This window comes from Myotis lucifugus, unplaced genomic scaffold, assembly GCF_000147115.1.
Source record: "Myotis lucifugus unplaced genomic scaffold, Myoluc2.0 scaffold_67, whole genome shotgun sequence".
In the NCBI taxonomy this organism is placed as follows: Eukaryota; Metazoa; Chordata; class Mammalia; order Chiroptera; family Vespertilionidae; genus Myotis; species Myotis lucifugus.
The window spans coordinates 3,338,881-3,349,487 of NW_005871115.1; the positions used below are offsets into that span (position 1 = coordinate 3,338,881).

At 44.3% G+C, this 10,607-nt stretch overlaps 1 pseudogene; it reads left to right on the top strand.

The window, feature by feature from the left end:
• The first annotated feature begins 2,055 nt into the window (after positions 1-2,055).
• Positions 2,056-3,069, top strand: LOC102435118 (annotated as a pseudogene).
• Positions 3,070-10,607: the final 7,538 nt, after the last annotated feature.

Consider the following 10,607-nt stretch of genomic DNA (forward strand, 5'->3'; position numbering starts at 1 on the left):
CTCCACTTCCACTGATAACGGAGGGCACCCCACTGATAACAATTAGCTATTGTATAACTTACTAAGTAATCACTGTGATAAATCTAGTACCTGTTTGGCATCATAGTTATTATACTACTAACAATTATATTCTCTATGCTATACTTTATGTCCTCATGATTATTCTGTAACTACCAATTTGTACTTCTTAATCCCTTCACCTTTTTCACCCATCCCCCTAACCACCCTCCCATCTGGCAACTGTCATAGTGTCCTCTGTATCTATGAGTCTGTTTCTGGTCTGCTTGTTTGAAGCTACAGGAGGACATGTTCATATTTTTTGTTTGTTTATTAAAAACTCTGTCTGCTTTGTGGAAAATGGATTGGAGAAACAAAGGAAAGTATGGAAAGATAAAGAAGTCTGTTGTAATAGAACCATCTAGAAGTGGTGGTGGTTACATGGTCATACTGGAGATGAACAATAGTCATACTCAGGATATATTTTATAAGCTGAGCTGACAAGATTTGGTATTAGAGTGAATGCAGAGAATGAATGAAAGGCAGGACTTACAGATAACTCCCATAGTGTATGGGGTGCCAATTTCTGAAATAGGAAAGACTGGAAGAGAAACAGTTGAAATCAAGAGTTCAGTTTTAAATGTGTTATATGTACTTGGTCTTAAGTCTCCAACTTAGTGTATAATCAACAAATAACTTGACTATCTCCAGAGTGGGAGATGATAATAGAACCCTCAGGAGTATTTGGGAATCTGGGAGAAAGGGAGATATATTCTCTTCCTAGGTGGGCTTTCAAAGAGGGACTAAGTGCTAGAACTCCAAGCACTATGCAGTGTCCCCAGGTATAGCTGAACTAGAACAACATTGGTTTCTGTAGCAAAGAGCCTGAGACAGTCAAAGGGAAGGCAGACAGCCAGGAATGGCATGGAAGAGAAACCCAGTGTCCCTGGACCCTAGAGTGATACAGAGCAGCTGAAAGGGGAGACTTGAAGTATCTACAGTTGTGACAAGGCTCCCCCCTGCAGCAGAGAACTTTTCAGCCAGCCACCAGATGATAACACTGACACCAATGATGGCAGCGGTGAGCAATAGCCAAAGGCCAAAGACAGGACGAGTTTGTGGATGAGTGAAAGGACAGCTTGGCCCTGATGCCTCCTACTGATTCCAGAACATTGATACTTCTTTGAGGAGAAAGCAGGAAAAGAGGAGGAAAAGTCAGAATTAACTCAGTGTATATCTAAAATAATAAAAAAAGCATGAAGGTGACTGAGTTTATCTGGAAACTATTATAATTACACTAGAGGCCTGGTGCATGAACTTCGTGCAGGGGGCGGGGGGGGTTTGTCCCTCAGCCCAGCCTGCACCCTCTCCAATCTGGGACCCCTCAGGGGATGTCTAACTGCCAGTTTAGGCCCGATTCCACAGGACATCCCTTTCACAATCTGGGACTGCTGGCTCCCATCTGCTTGCCTGCCTGCCTGCCTGATTGCCCCTAACCGCTTCTGCCTGCCAGCCTGATCACTCCCTAACCGCTCCCCTGCTGGCTTGATCGACGCCTAACTGCTCCCCTGCCAGCCTGATTTCTCCCAACTGCCCTCCCCTGCTGGCCATCTTGTGACAACATGGGGGTGGCCATCTTGTGACACAAGGGTGTGAGGATCAATTTGTATATTACCTCTTTATTATATAGGATTTTATTGATAACAGTAAAAACACGTCAGCCTTTATCCTTCAGTTGCCTCCACAATCTCTTGGGAGCTTCTGGGAGGCATTTCACATGGATTCATGAATGACTACCATCACTGATGAGTTTATTCAAGAGTTACCCTGGTTGCATTAATAGGGTTGGATCTTCTGTGAAGGAATCTCAGAATAGGGCTGCTTGAACCTCAATATCCTACACTGACTTGAGTCCAATAACTTTTCACTTAGTATTCTTCAAATCTCCTCTTTGCTAAACACATCCATATCCACCCCAGGACTCAGACATGTGTTTAATAGGAGTTATGTTAAGAGAGAAATGTGAAAAACAGATCATGGGGGCTGGAGATTCTTGGGATGGCAACCGAAATGGAGGCACAGAGCGCTGGGGCTGCAGATGGTTTCACCCAGGTCACCCACAAGGATAGTCAGAGGTCAGAGAAAGGGTAGGCTGAGAAGCTCTCCAAGTGGGGGAGGGTGGATGTGGGCTGCATAAACTCAGAGGAGGCCCCACTCAAAGGAGCCTGTCTTCCCACTCCTCTCAAGGCACAGGTTCCTGGATGGGAAAAAAGAAACAAGGAAAATTCCAGTCCCAGCTAACTGACACCATTAGAAAACAATTGGTTGGCCCTGGACATCATTCGGTTGGAGCATTCTTCATATAACTAAGGGTTTGGGATTTGATTCCGCATCAGGGCACATAACCTAGGTTGCAGGTCCAATCCCCAGTTGGGGCATGTACTAAAGGCAACCAATAAATGTTTCTCTCTCCTTCATTCTCTCTCTCTCTCTCTCTCTCTCTCTCTCTCTCTCTCTCTCTCTCTTCCTCTCTCTAAAAACAATCAATAAAAAATCCTTCAGTGAGGAATTAAAAAAAAGAGACAACTGCTTGAAAATATTTATTCCTATTGTAGAACATTTGGAACTTCAAATACACTTTAACTTGAAATCCAGGAATGTAGAAATCAGAATTTACAAAGAACTTGAAAGGATGTTAGTGCTCTGACAAAAGCAGCTGATTTGGTGAAAGCCTTTATTATGGGGTTTCAGGGGGAGGGCACCCTTGCCCTCATTAGGTTGGACCTCTTCTTAGAGTCTTTTAAAATGACAGATGTGAAGCCCCTAAGAGAGATCACCTGTCAAGGGCAACGGGAAGAATTGCTGGCAAAGAAGAAGAACCCAAATTCACCACAAAGAATGTGACACATACGCGGGGATAGCTTCAGCCAATGTGAAAGTTCACATCCCTGGCTCTTTCCAAAACATCAAGGTGGCAAGAACTCCCCTTTGCAACTTCCTCCTGGGAATCCTCCAGCAAAGATTTATGGCCATATTTGGGCTGTGGCTGGTAGAGCAGCAGATCGATTCTGATTGCAAATCAGAGACTTTTTCTCTTATCTTTGGACTCTAGAGAAAAAGAGTTTACCCTCTGCAGGTGGTCACAAAAAACCATGTGAAGAATTTCTAGCCACTTTAAGCCTCAGTCCCGTCCTTAGTTCTCAGCCAGAAGCATAAACAGAATAGTTTATAGTAATCATTCAATAGCTTTGAGGATAATTTAATTATCAAAATTTAGTACCATTATTATACTTAAACATGCATTATAATTTATTTTTCATTTTAAGTCACATGTAGCAGGTTAGCATAGTTTCTAATTCTCTCATTTGCAGGGAAAAATCTTATTTTTCTGTATGAATTTTTAAGTCGTTTACTTATAAACTTATAAACACTTCTTCTGTATGAGTGTAATTAAAGAATTATCTCAGAAATAATTATTTCAGAAATCATTAACTCTCTGAATCATGACCCCTAATACTGGGTGCTATGTGAGTATTTTAGAATCAGGTCATAAGCAGAAGTTTGGCTACACTGTGTGACCCCAAAAAACTAATGTTTGTACCTGTTTGGCCACTTCTGAAATTGAAGACCTATATCACAAGGTTGACATGAGGTAAAAAAAGAAACAGATCATAGGTTCCTCCACTCAAACAATGTCTTCATTAATAGATATATTCAGATCAGCGTAGTCAAGTTCTGGTGAGGAGACAGCTGACTCCTCATTACATCTGTACATGGTGAAATAGAGAAAGCTGGTGCTCTCATGGCTTTTGAAAGGGCACTAGTCCCATTCATTAGGGTTCTACCCTCATGACCTCATCTAGTCCTAATTACCTCCCAAAGGCTCCACCTCCTAATACCATCAAATAACAAGGGGATGGAGTTCAACATCTGAATTTGAGGGAACACAAACATTCAGTCCATAACACCCTCTTTTTCTCCTCCATCTTTGCCTCTTACTCTTTAAGGTAGAATTTATGTGGCAGCTTAAAAATCACTTTCTGATTCATTCATTCAAAAGAAAAATTATGGAGGGCCTATTATGTGCCAAGCACTGGTTCTAGGTTGCTGATAAGATATCAGAAAAGAAAGTGAATGAGGTCATTGAGATGATATTCTAAAGCAGTGGTTGGCAAATTGCGGCTCGGCAAACTGTGGCTCACGAGCCACATGTGGCTCTTTGGCCCCTTGAGTATGGCTCTTCCACAAAATACCATGTGCCGGCGTGCACATACAGTGCGATTGAAACTTCGTGGCCCATGTGCAGAAGTCGGTATTTTGTGGAAGAGCCACACTCAAGGGGGCAAAGAGCCGCATGTGGCTCGTAAGCCGCAGTTTGCCGACCATGGTTCTAAAGGAAAGGAGGGGAGGTTTGGGGATGGGAAAGGGAGACACAGTGCATGTGTAATAGACAACACAAAAATAGGTAACCCATGCCGAAACCGGTTTGGCTCAGTGGATAGAGCGTCGGCCTGCGGACTGAAAGGTCCCGGGTTCGATTCCGGTCAAGGGCATGTACCTGGGTTGCGGGCACATCCCCAGTAGGAGATGTGCAGGAGGCAGCTGATCGATGTTTCTCTCTCATCGATATTTCTAGCTCTCTATCTCTCTCCCTTCCTCTCTGTAATAAATCAATAAAATATATTAAAAAAAAATAGGTAACCCAGGTTTATCTGACAGAGAACACATGAGGAAGTACCATATCATAGTTCTACCTGTAGTCTTAGCAGAATTTAACTTCAGAATTGAAATTGTCATTATGCCAGAGTTAGTCAATTATTTGCATCATTCTACCCTCTGCAACCTTAGGTGGTTTGATTCATGTCACATTGCAATATCAAGAACAGTTATTTATTTTTAACTTTATAAACTGGCCACTGCCACAGCATGACTTTAAAGGTGTGGTATTGGAGCAGTACAGTGGGGTAGAAAGGGCACGAGCTTCAAAGTTGGGGAGGTGAGGGTTCCAACCCTGATCTGCATCATGCTAGCTCTGTGCCCTTTAGAAAGTCACTTAACCTCATGAAACCTCCTCTTACCATCCACACTGTGAGAATAGGAACATTTAACTCAATTTTTTCTTATGCATATCAAACTATTGATAAAATTAAATGATAAATCTTTACTTGGTTTGATTAAGGAGTCATGAAAGTATGTATCTGGAGTCATTTTACAGTTTCCCCAAACAATACCTATCAAATGTCCCCCTTGATCTCCATTTCAACTAAGTACAAGCTCCTAAAGATCTCTCAGCCCGCCCTTATAACATTTCTTCAGTTTTGGTTAAGATTATCTCATATCTTACATTTCACCCTTTTCCACAAAAGCAGGACACACTACTGCCTGAAAGTGTTAGGGGTGTGGAGAAAGGGGTGTGGTCTCCAGAGGCAGCACATCTAGATTTCAGTGTCAGTGAGAGGAGGTAGGGAGACATCTGATCACTTGAGTGACCACAATGCCTGGTGGCAAATCCACCATTCTCTTTCTTTTAGTTGTTGCTATTTTCCTGTTGGACACGGGTTGCTTTTCAATTCCACCTTTGAAAGAGATATCAAGTGTTGGCTCCTTGTAGGATCTTAGGAGGGTACTTTGGGTCTCCCTCCACATGGTCCCTTGGCTAGGAGACCAGGCTAAAGCCAAGTCTAATACTTCCCACCTTAACATCAGCCATACCAGAGGTTTCCTCACCCAGAACGGCAATGGTACTTGCAACACAACCTAAGTTACAGCCACATAGGAAACTCATATGTCCTTATTAAATGTAGGAAATAGGACTGAACTTCTGTCACTCCACTAACATCTGTTATCTCTCTCCTGCTTTTAAAAATATATGTTTTTATTGATTTCAGAGAGGAAGGGAGAGGGGAAACAGATAGAAACATCAATGATGAGAGAGAATTGTTAATTGGCTACTTCCTACGTGCTCCCTATTGGGGATTGAGCCTGCAACTCAGGCATATGCCCTGACAGGGAATCAAACTGTGACCTCTGGGTTCATGGGTCAATGCTTAACCACTGAGCAACACTGACCAGGCTCTCTCCTGATTCTTTATTCAATTCCAGAACTACCAGGCAGTATGCTGGCTCAATGGTTCAGCAGGTTTCAGGAAGGAGGACATCAGTTGTAGATCTCATAGAGAGGAAAGAACTCAGGCATTCACTGATAACACCCACCCAACATACCAATTTCAAAGCCTCCCATGGCATCCCATTAAAATTAATGCCAAAATCCTTATTAGAAGGATCTTTAATCACTGCAAAACTTGACCCACACCACCACTCCAGCTGTATCCTATGCCATTCCCATCCCTTATCTATCTTTAAGCTCATTCAGCATGCCATGCTACTCCTCACCTCAGTGTAAAGAAGACAAAAAACACTCATGACAAAAGAATTCTTTGAAATGCCAATATGTGGTGGTGGGTTGAAGAAGGAGATGGCAAAAGAAACAGAGAGAAATATCCAGTCAAGAAAGAAGAAAACCAAAAATTTTGATATGGCAGGAGCCAAGTAAAAGAGAGTATTTCTAAGTAAAGTGAGTAGTCAACTGTATTAAATGTTACTTACATGAAGCCCAAGAATTGGTCTTTGAACCTTACCAGCTGGAGGAGACTAGTGGGAGACCTTGAAATAAATGTTTTAGTAGAGTAGTAAATGTTTAGTAGAGGACAGAAGCTAGATTGAGGTTCCATAAAGGTGAAGAACTGAATGATCTTTAAGATAATTATATTTAACTAGAGACCTGGTGCACAAAAATTTGTGCACTTGGGGGGGAGGGGGAGGTCCCTCAGCCTGGCCTGTGACCTCTTGCAGTCTGGGATCCCTCGGGAGATAACGACCTTCTGGCTTAGGCCTGCTCCCCGGTGTCAGAGGGCACGCCCAATCCCTAGGTGCAGCCCTGGTCAGGCTCAGAGCAGGGCCAATTGGGGAGTTGGGGCACCACCCCCTGTCATGCACAGAGCAGGGTGGATTGGGAGGTTGCGATGCCACCCTCAGTCACGCTTAGGGTAGGGCCGATTGGGGGGTTGGGGCACCACCCCCTGTCACACTCAAGGCAGGGTTGATGGGGAGGTTGCAGCGCCACCCCCTGTCACGCACAGAGCAGGGCCCATCAGGGGGTTGGGGAGCTCCCCCCTGTCACGCACAGAGCAGGGCCCATCAGGAGGTTGGGGAGCTCCTCCCTGTCACTCACAGAGAAGGGCCAATAGGGGAGTTGGGGCACCGCCCCCTGTCACACACAGAGCAGGGCCGATCAGGGGGTTGGGGCTCCTCCACTGTCACACTCAGGGCAGGGCCGATGGGGAGGTTATGGCTCTACCCCATCACACACAGAGCAGGGCCCGTGGATGTGGGGGGGGGGGTTGGGGCGCCTCACCCTGTCACACACAGAGCAGGGCCGATCAGGGGGTTGGGGCGCCGAACCCTGTCACACACAGAGCCGCAGGGCAATCAGGTGGTTGGGGAGCTTCCCCCTATCAGGCACAGAGCAGGGCTGATCAGGGGGTTGGGGCGCCTTTCCCTGACACGAACAGAGTAGGGCGGATAGGGAGGTTGTGGCCCTGCCCCCTGTCACACACAGAGCCGCAGGGCGATCAGGGGGTTTGGGTGCTGCCCCCTGTCACACTGATCCCGGTGCCGGGAGGCATATTACCCTTTTACTATATAGGATAGAGGCCTGGTGCACGGGTGGGGGCTGGCCGGTTTGCCCTGAAGGGTGTCCTGGATCAGGGTGGGGGTCCCCACTGGGGTGCCTGGCCAGTCTGGGTGAGGGGCTGAGGGCTGTTTTCAGGCTGGTGGGTGACTGAAGCTCCCAACTGCTCCTTTTTTTCTTTTTTTTTATTCTGGGCCAAGGCCTCTGCTGCTGAAAGCAGGTATGTGTTTTTTTTCGGTTCTATGATCAAAACACTGTATCATCTCCAGCTCTGAGATCCCGGCCGGCTGAAAGCTGGTTTTTGGGGTTTTGTTTAGCTTCTATATTTGTTACAATGTTTCAAACTGCCAGCTCAGAGGCCGGCAAGGCAGGCGGGAAACGTTGGAGTCCTCCTTGACTGAAGCAAGCAAGCCTCATGTTCGCTTCCAGCTGCCTGGCTGCCGGCCGCCATCTTGGCCGGCAGTTAATTTGCATATTGCCCTGATTAGCCAATGGGAAGGGTAGCGGTCGTATGCTAATTACCATGTTTCTCTTTTATTAGATAGGATAGTAAAAACAGTATTTATTAGCACTTAAATTATTTTAACTTAAAATGGATATACTCTTTTCCAGGCATTCTGGTAAGTACTTTGCAAGCATTTTCTTATTAAATCCTCACGGTAACATTCTTAGGCAAGAAATGTGATAAATAAATTGTCAAAGACACAGCTAGTAGAATATGGTTGACTGAATAATGCTGGAAGCCGGTCCATCCTTGCTGCTTGACACAGTCGCTGCAGGGAATAAACATTTGCACAGCATATGTTTCAAGGGACCTGGCATATATGGCATTCTGTTCTTAATATGTTTTCTCCCCTTAGTGCTATGTGTTTTCACCAAGGTCACCTCTTCAAGAAAGGTTGTTTCCCCAGGTAGGGATTTTCCCCTGAAGTTAGGGAAGGGATAAAATCCCTTAACTAAGTGCCAGGAGGGTAGTTAATCACTTTAACTACAAACAATCACGCTTAAGCTACATAATCTTTACTCCCTGGAATGGAGATAAGAAACGCCCTAACCTTTGCAATAGAAATAGACAGGATTAAAATCAACTGGTATAAATACAGATGTAACAAGACAATAAACACCAGAACTTCGCTGGAGATCCTGACCAGAACTTGGCTGGAGATCTTGACCAGAACTTGGCTGGAGATCCTGGCTAGAGATCCTGGCTAGGCTGCTGATCAACCAAAGGCTGTCTCTGTGTCATTCCTTCTTTGCCGACTCCGTCCACACCTTTGGGGACCCCTGGACCTGCTGGGGTTGGACCCCAGCAGAATAACAGCCCCCAAGTAGTATATAAAAGTCGTAATTCCTGGAACCTATAATGTTACCCTACATGGAAAAAGGGACTTTGCCGATGTGAGAGTCTTCAGGTGGGGATGTTAATGTGGTTTATCTGATGAGCCCTGACTGCGGTCAGAATTGTGCCAAGAGAGAAGCAAAGAGAGATTTAGCACAGAGAGATTTGAAGATGCCACACTGCTGGCTTTGAAGAAGGCTCTTACACCAAAGAATGCAAGGAACACAGCTCTAAAACCAGGGAAATGGCATGGAAACATTCTCCTAGGGCTTCTGGAGGGTGCACAGCCCTGGAATTAAGAATCTTCATTTCAGCCTAGGAAACTGGTTTCAGACTTCTGACCTCCAGGACTGTGGGAGAACAAGTGCATGTTGTTTTAACCACCAGGTTGTTGCAGCAGTTTGTTACAGAAGCCGTAGGAGACTAATATGGATGTGATCATGATTCTTTCTCTAATACAATTCTACAAAAAATAGCAGCATCACACATATGGAAAACAAATAGAGGCAGGAGGGGAAAGAAAGAGAAGGAAAAATAGAAGTGAAAGAAGTGGGGCGGAGGGAGAAGTCAGTAGAATGGAAGAAGAGGAGGAGCAGGAAGAGCAGATGAAGCAGGAACAGGAGAGGAGAGACTAAGACCTCAATTATTCTTAAAGTGACATCAAATATGTCCATTGCAACTTCAACTCAGTAACTATTTTCCCAACCTGAATCAGGGTTGGCATTTGGTCCATAGCTGAGAGTCAGCTCCAGGGAATAAAATTGCAGTGCAGAGTAATCTATAAATCCTGTGGCATCACAGCTAAAGAGAAAACAGATTGGTGGAATCCCAGTTCAGTGGTCAATTTGTTTAGTTACCATTTGGGGCAGTCAACAATTAAAGACACAATATTAAATGGTGAGAGATGAAGTTTGAAAAAGAACAATTTAGTTCACTTTCATACCACCAAATCAAGTATAGCCTTCATTTGCTTTTAAAGGTATATTTTTTAAGGTTTTTCTCTTTTGTTATTTTAATGTTATCTCCTTATTACTGGCTGTCATTTGCTATAATGAAATGATGTTTGCTTGGCAAAAGCTGAGAGCAAAACTCTGGAAGGAAACTGCTGCATTTAACGTTTCCTGGTTGATGTGGCAACAAAACTGTGTTCTAACAGAATCAGTGAGTCCTGTCTCCCAGCAGATGATATTGCTCTGGGTCAGCATTTGGGACGTGGAAAACTCACTTAGCGTTCACTGAACATACTATTCATAATCTGTTTTTAAAAGGCAATTTTATAAGTGCATTGGCATTTAGATATCCTACTTAATTTCATGATCAAATAATGATCAGGTATATAATAATCAAATAACCACAACTTAAACAACATACTTGCATTCAATACTTAATACAATAAAAGGAAATTTAACAGGAAAACAACTTGTGTGTCTAACACCACCATTCAACAGCCTGAAACTCATAACAACTTCTGTCCCTTGGGTTCAAGGATGTATCTGTGTGTAGTCACAAAAAAGGAAGCCTTAACTTTGACTTGCTGTGCCCTCATGGGGTCTTTTCTTCAGTGAGGTTAGGATTACATCA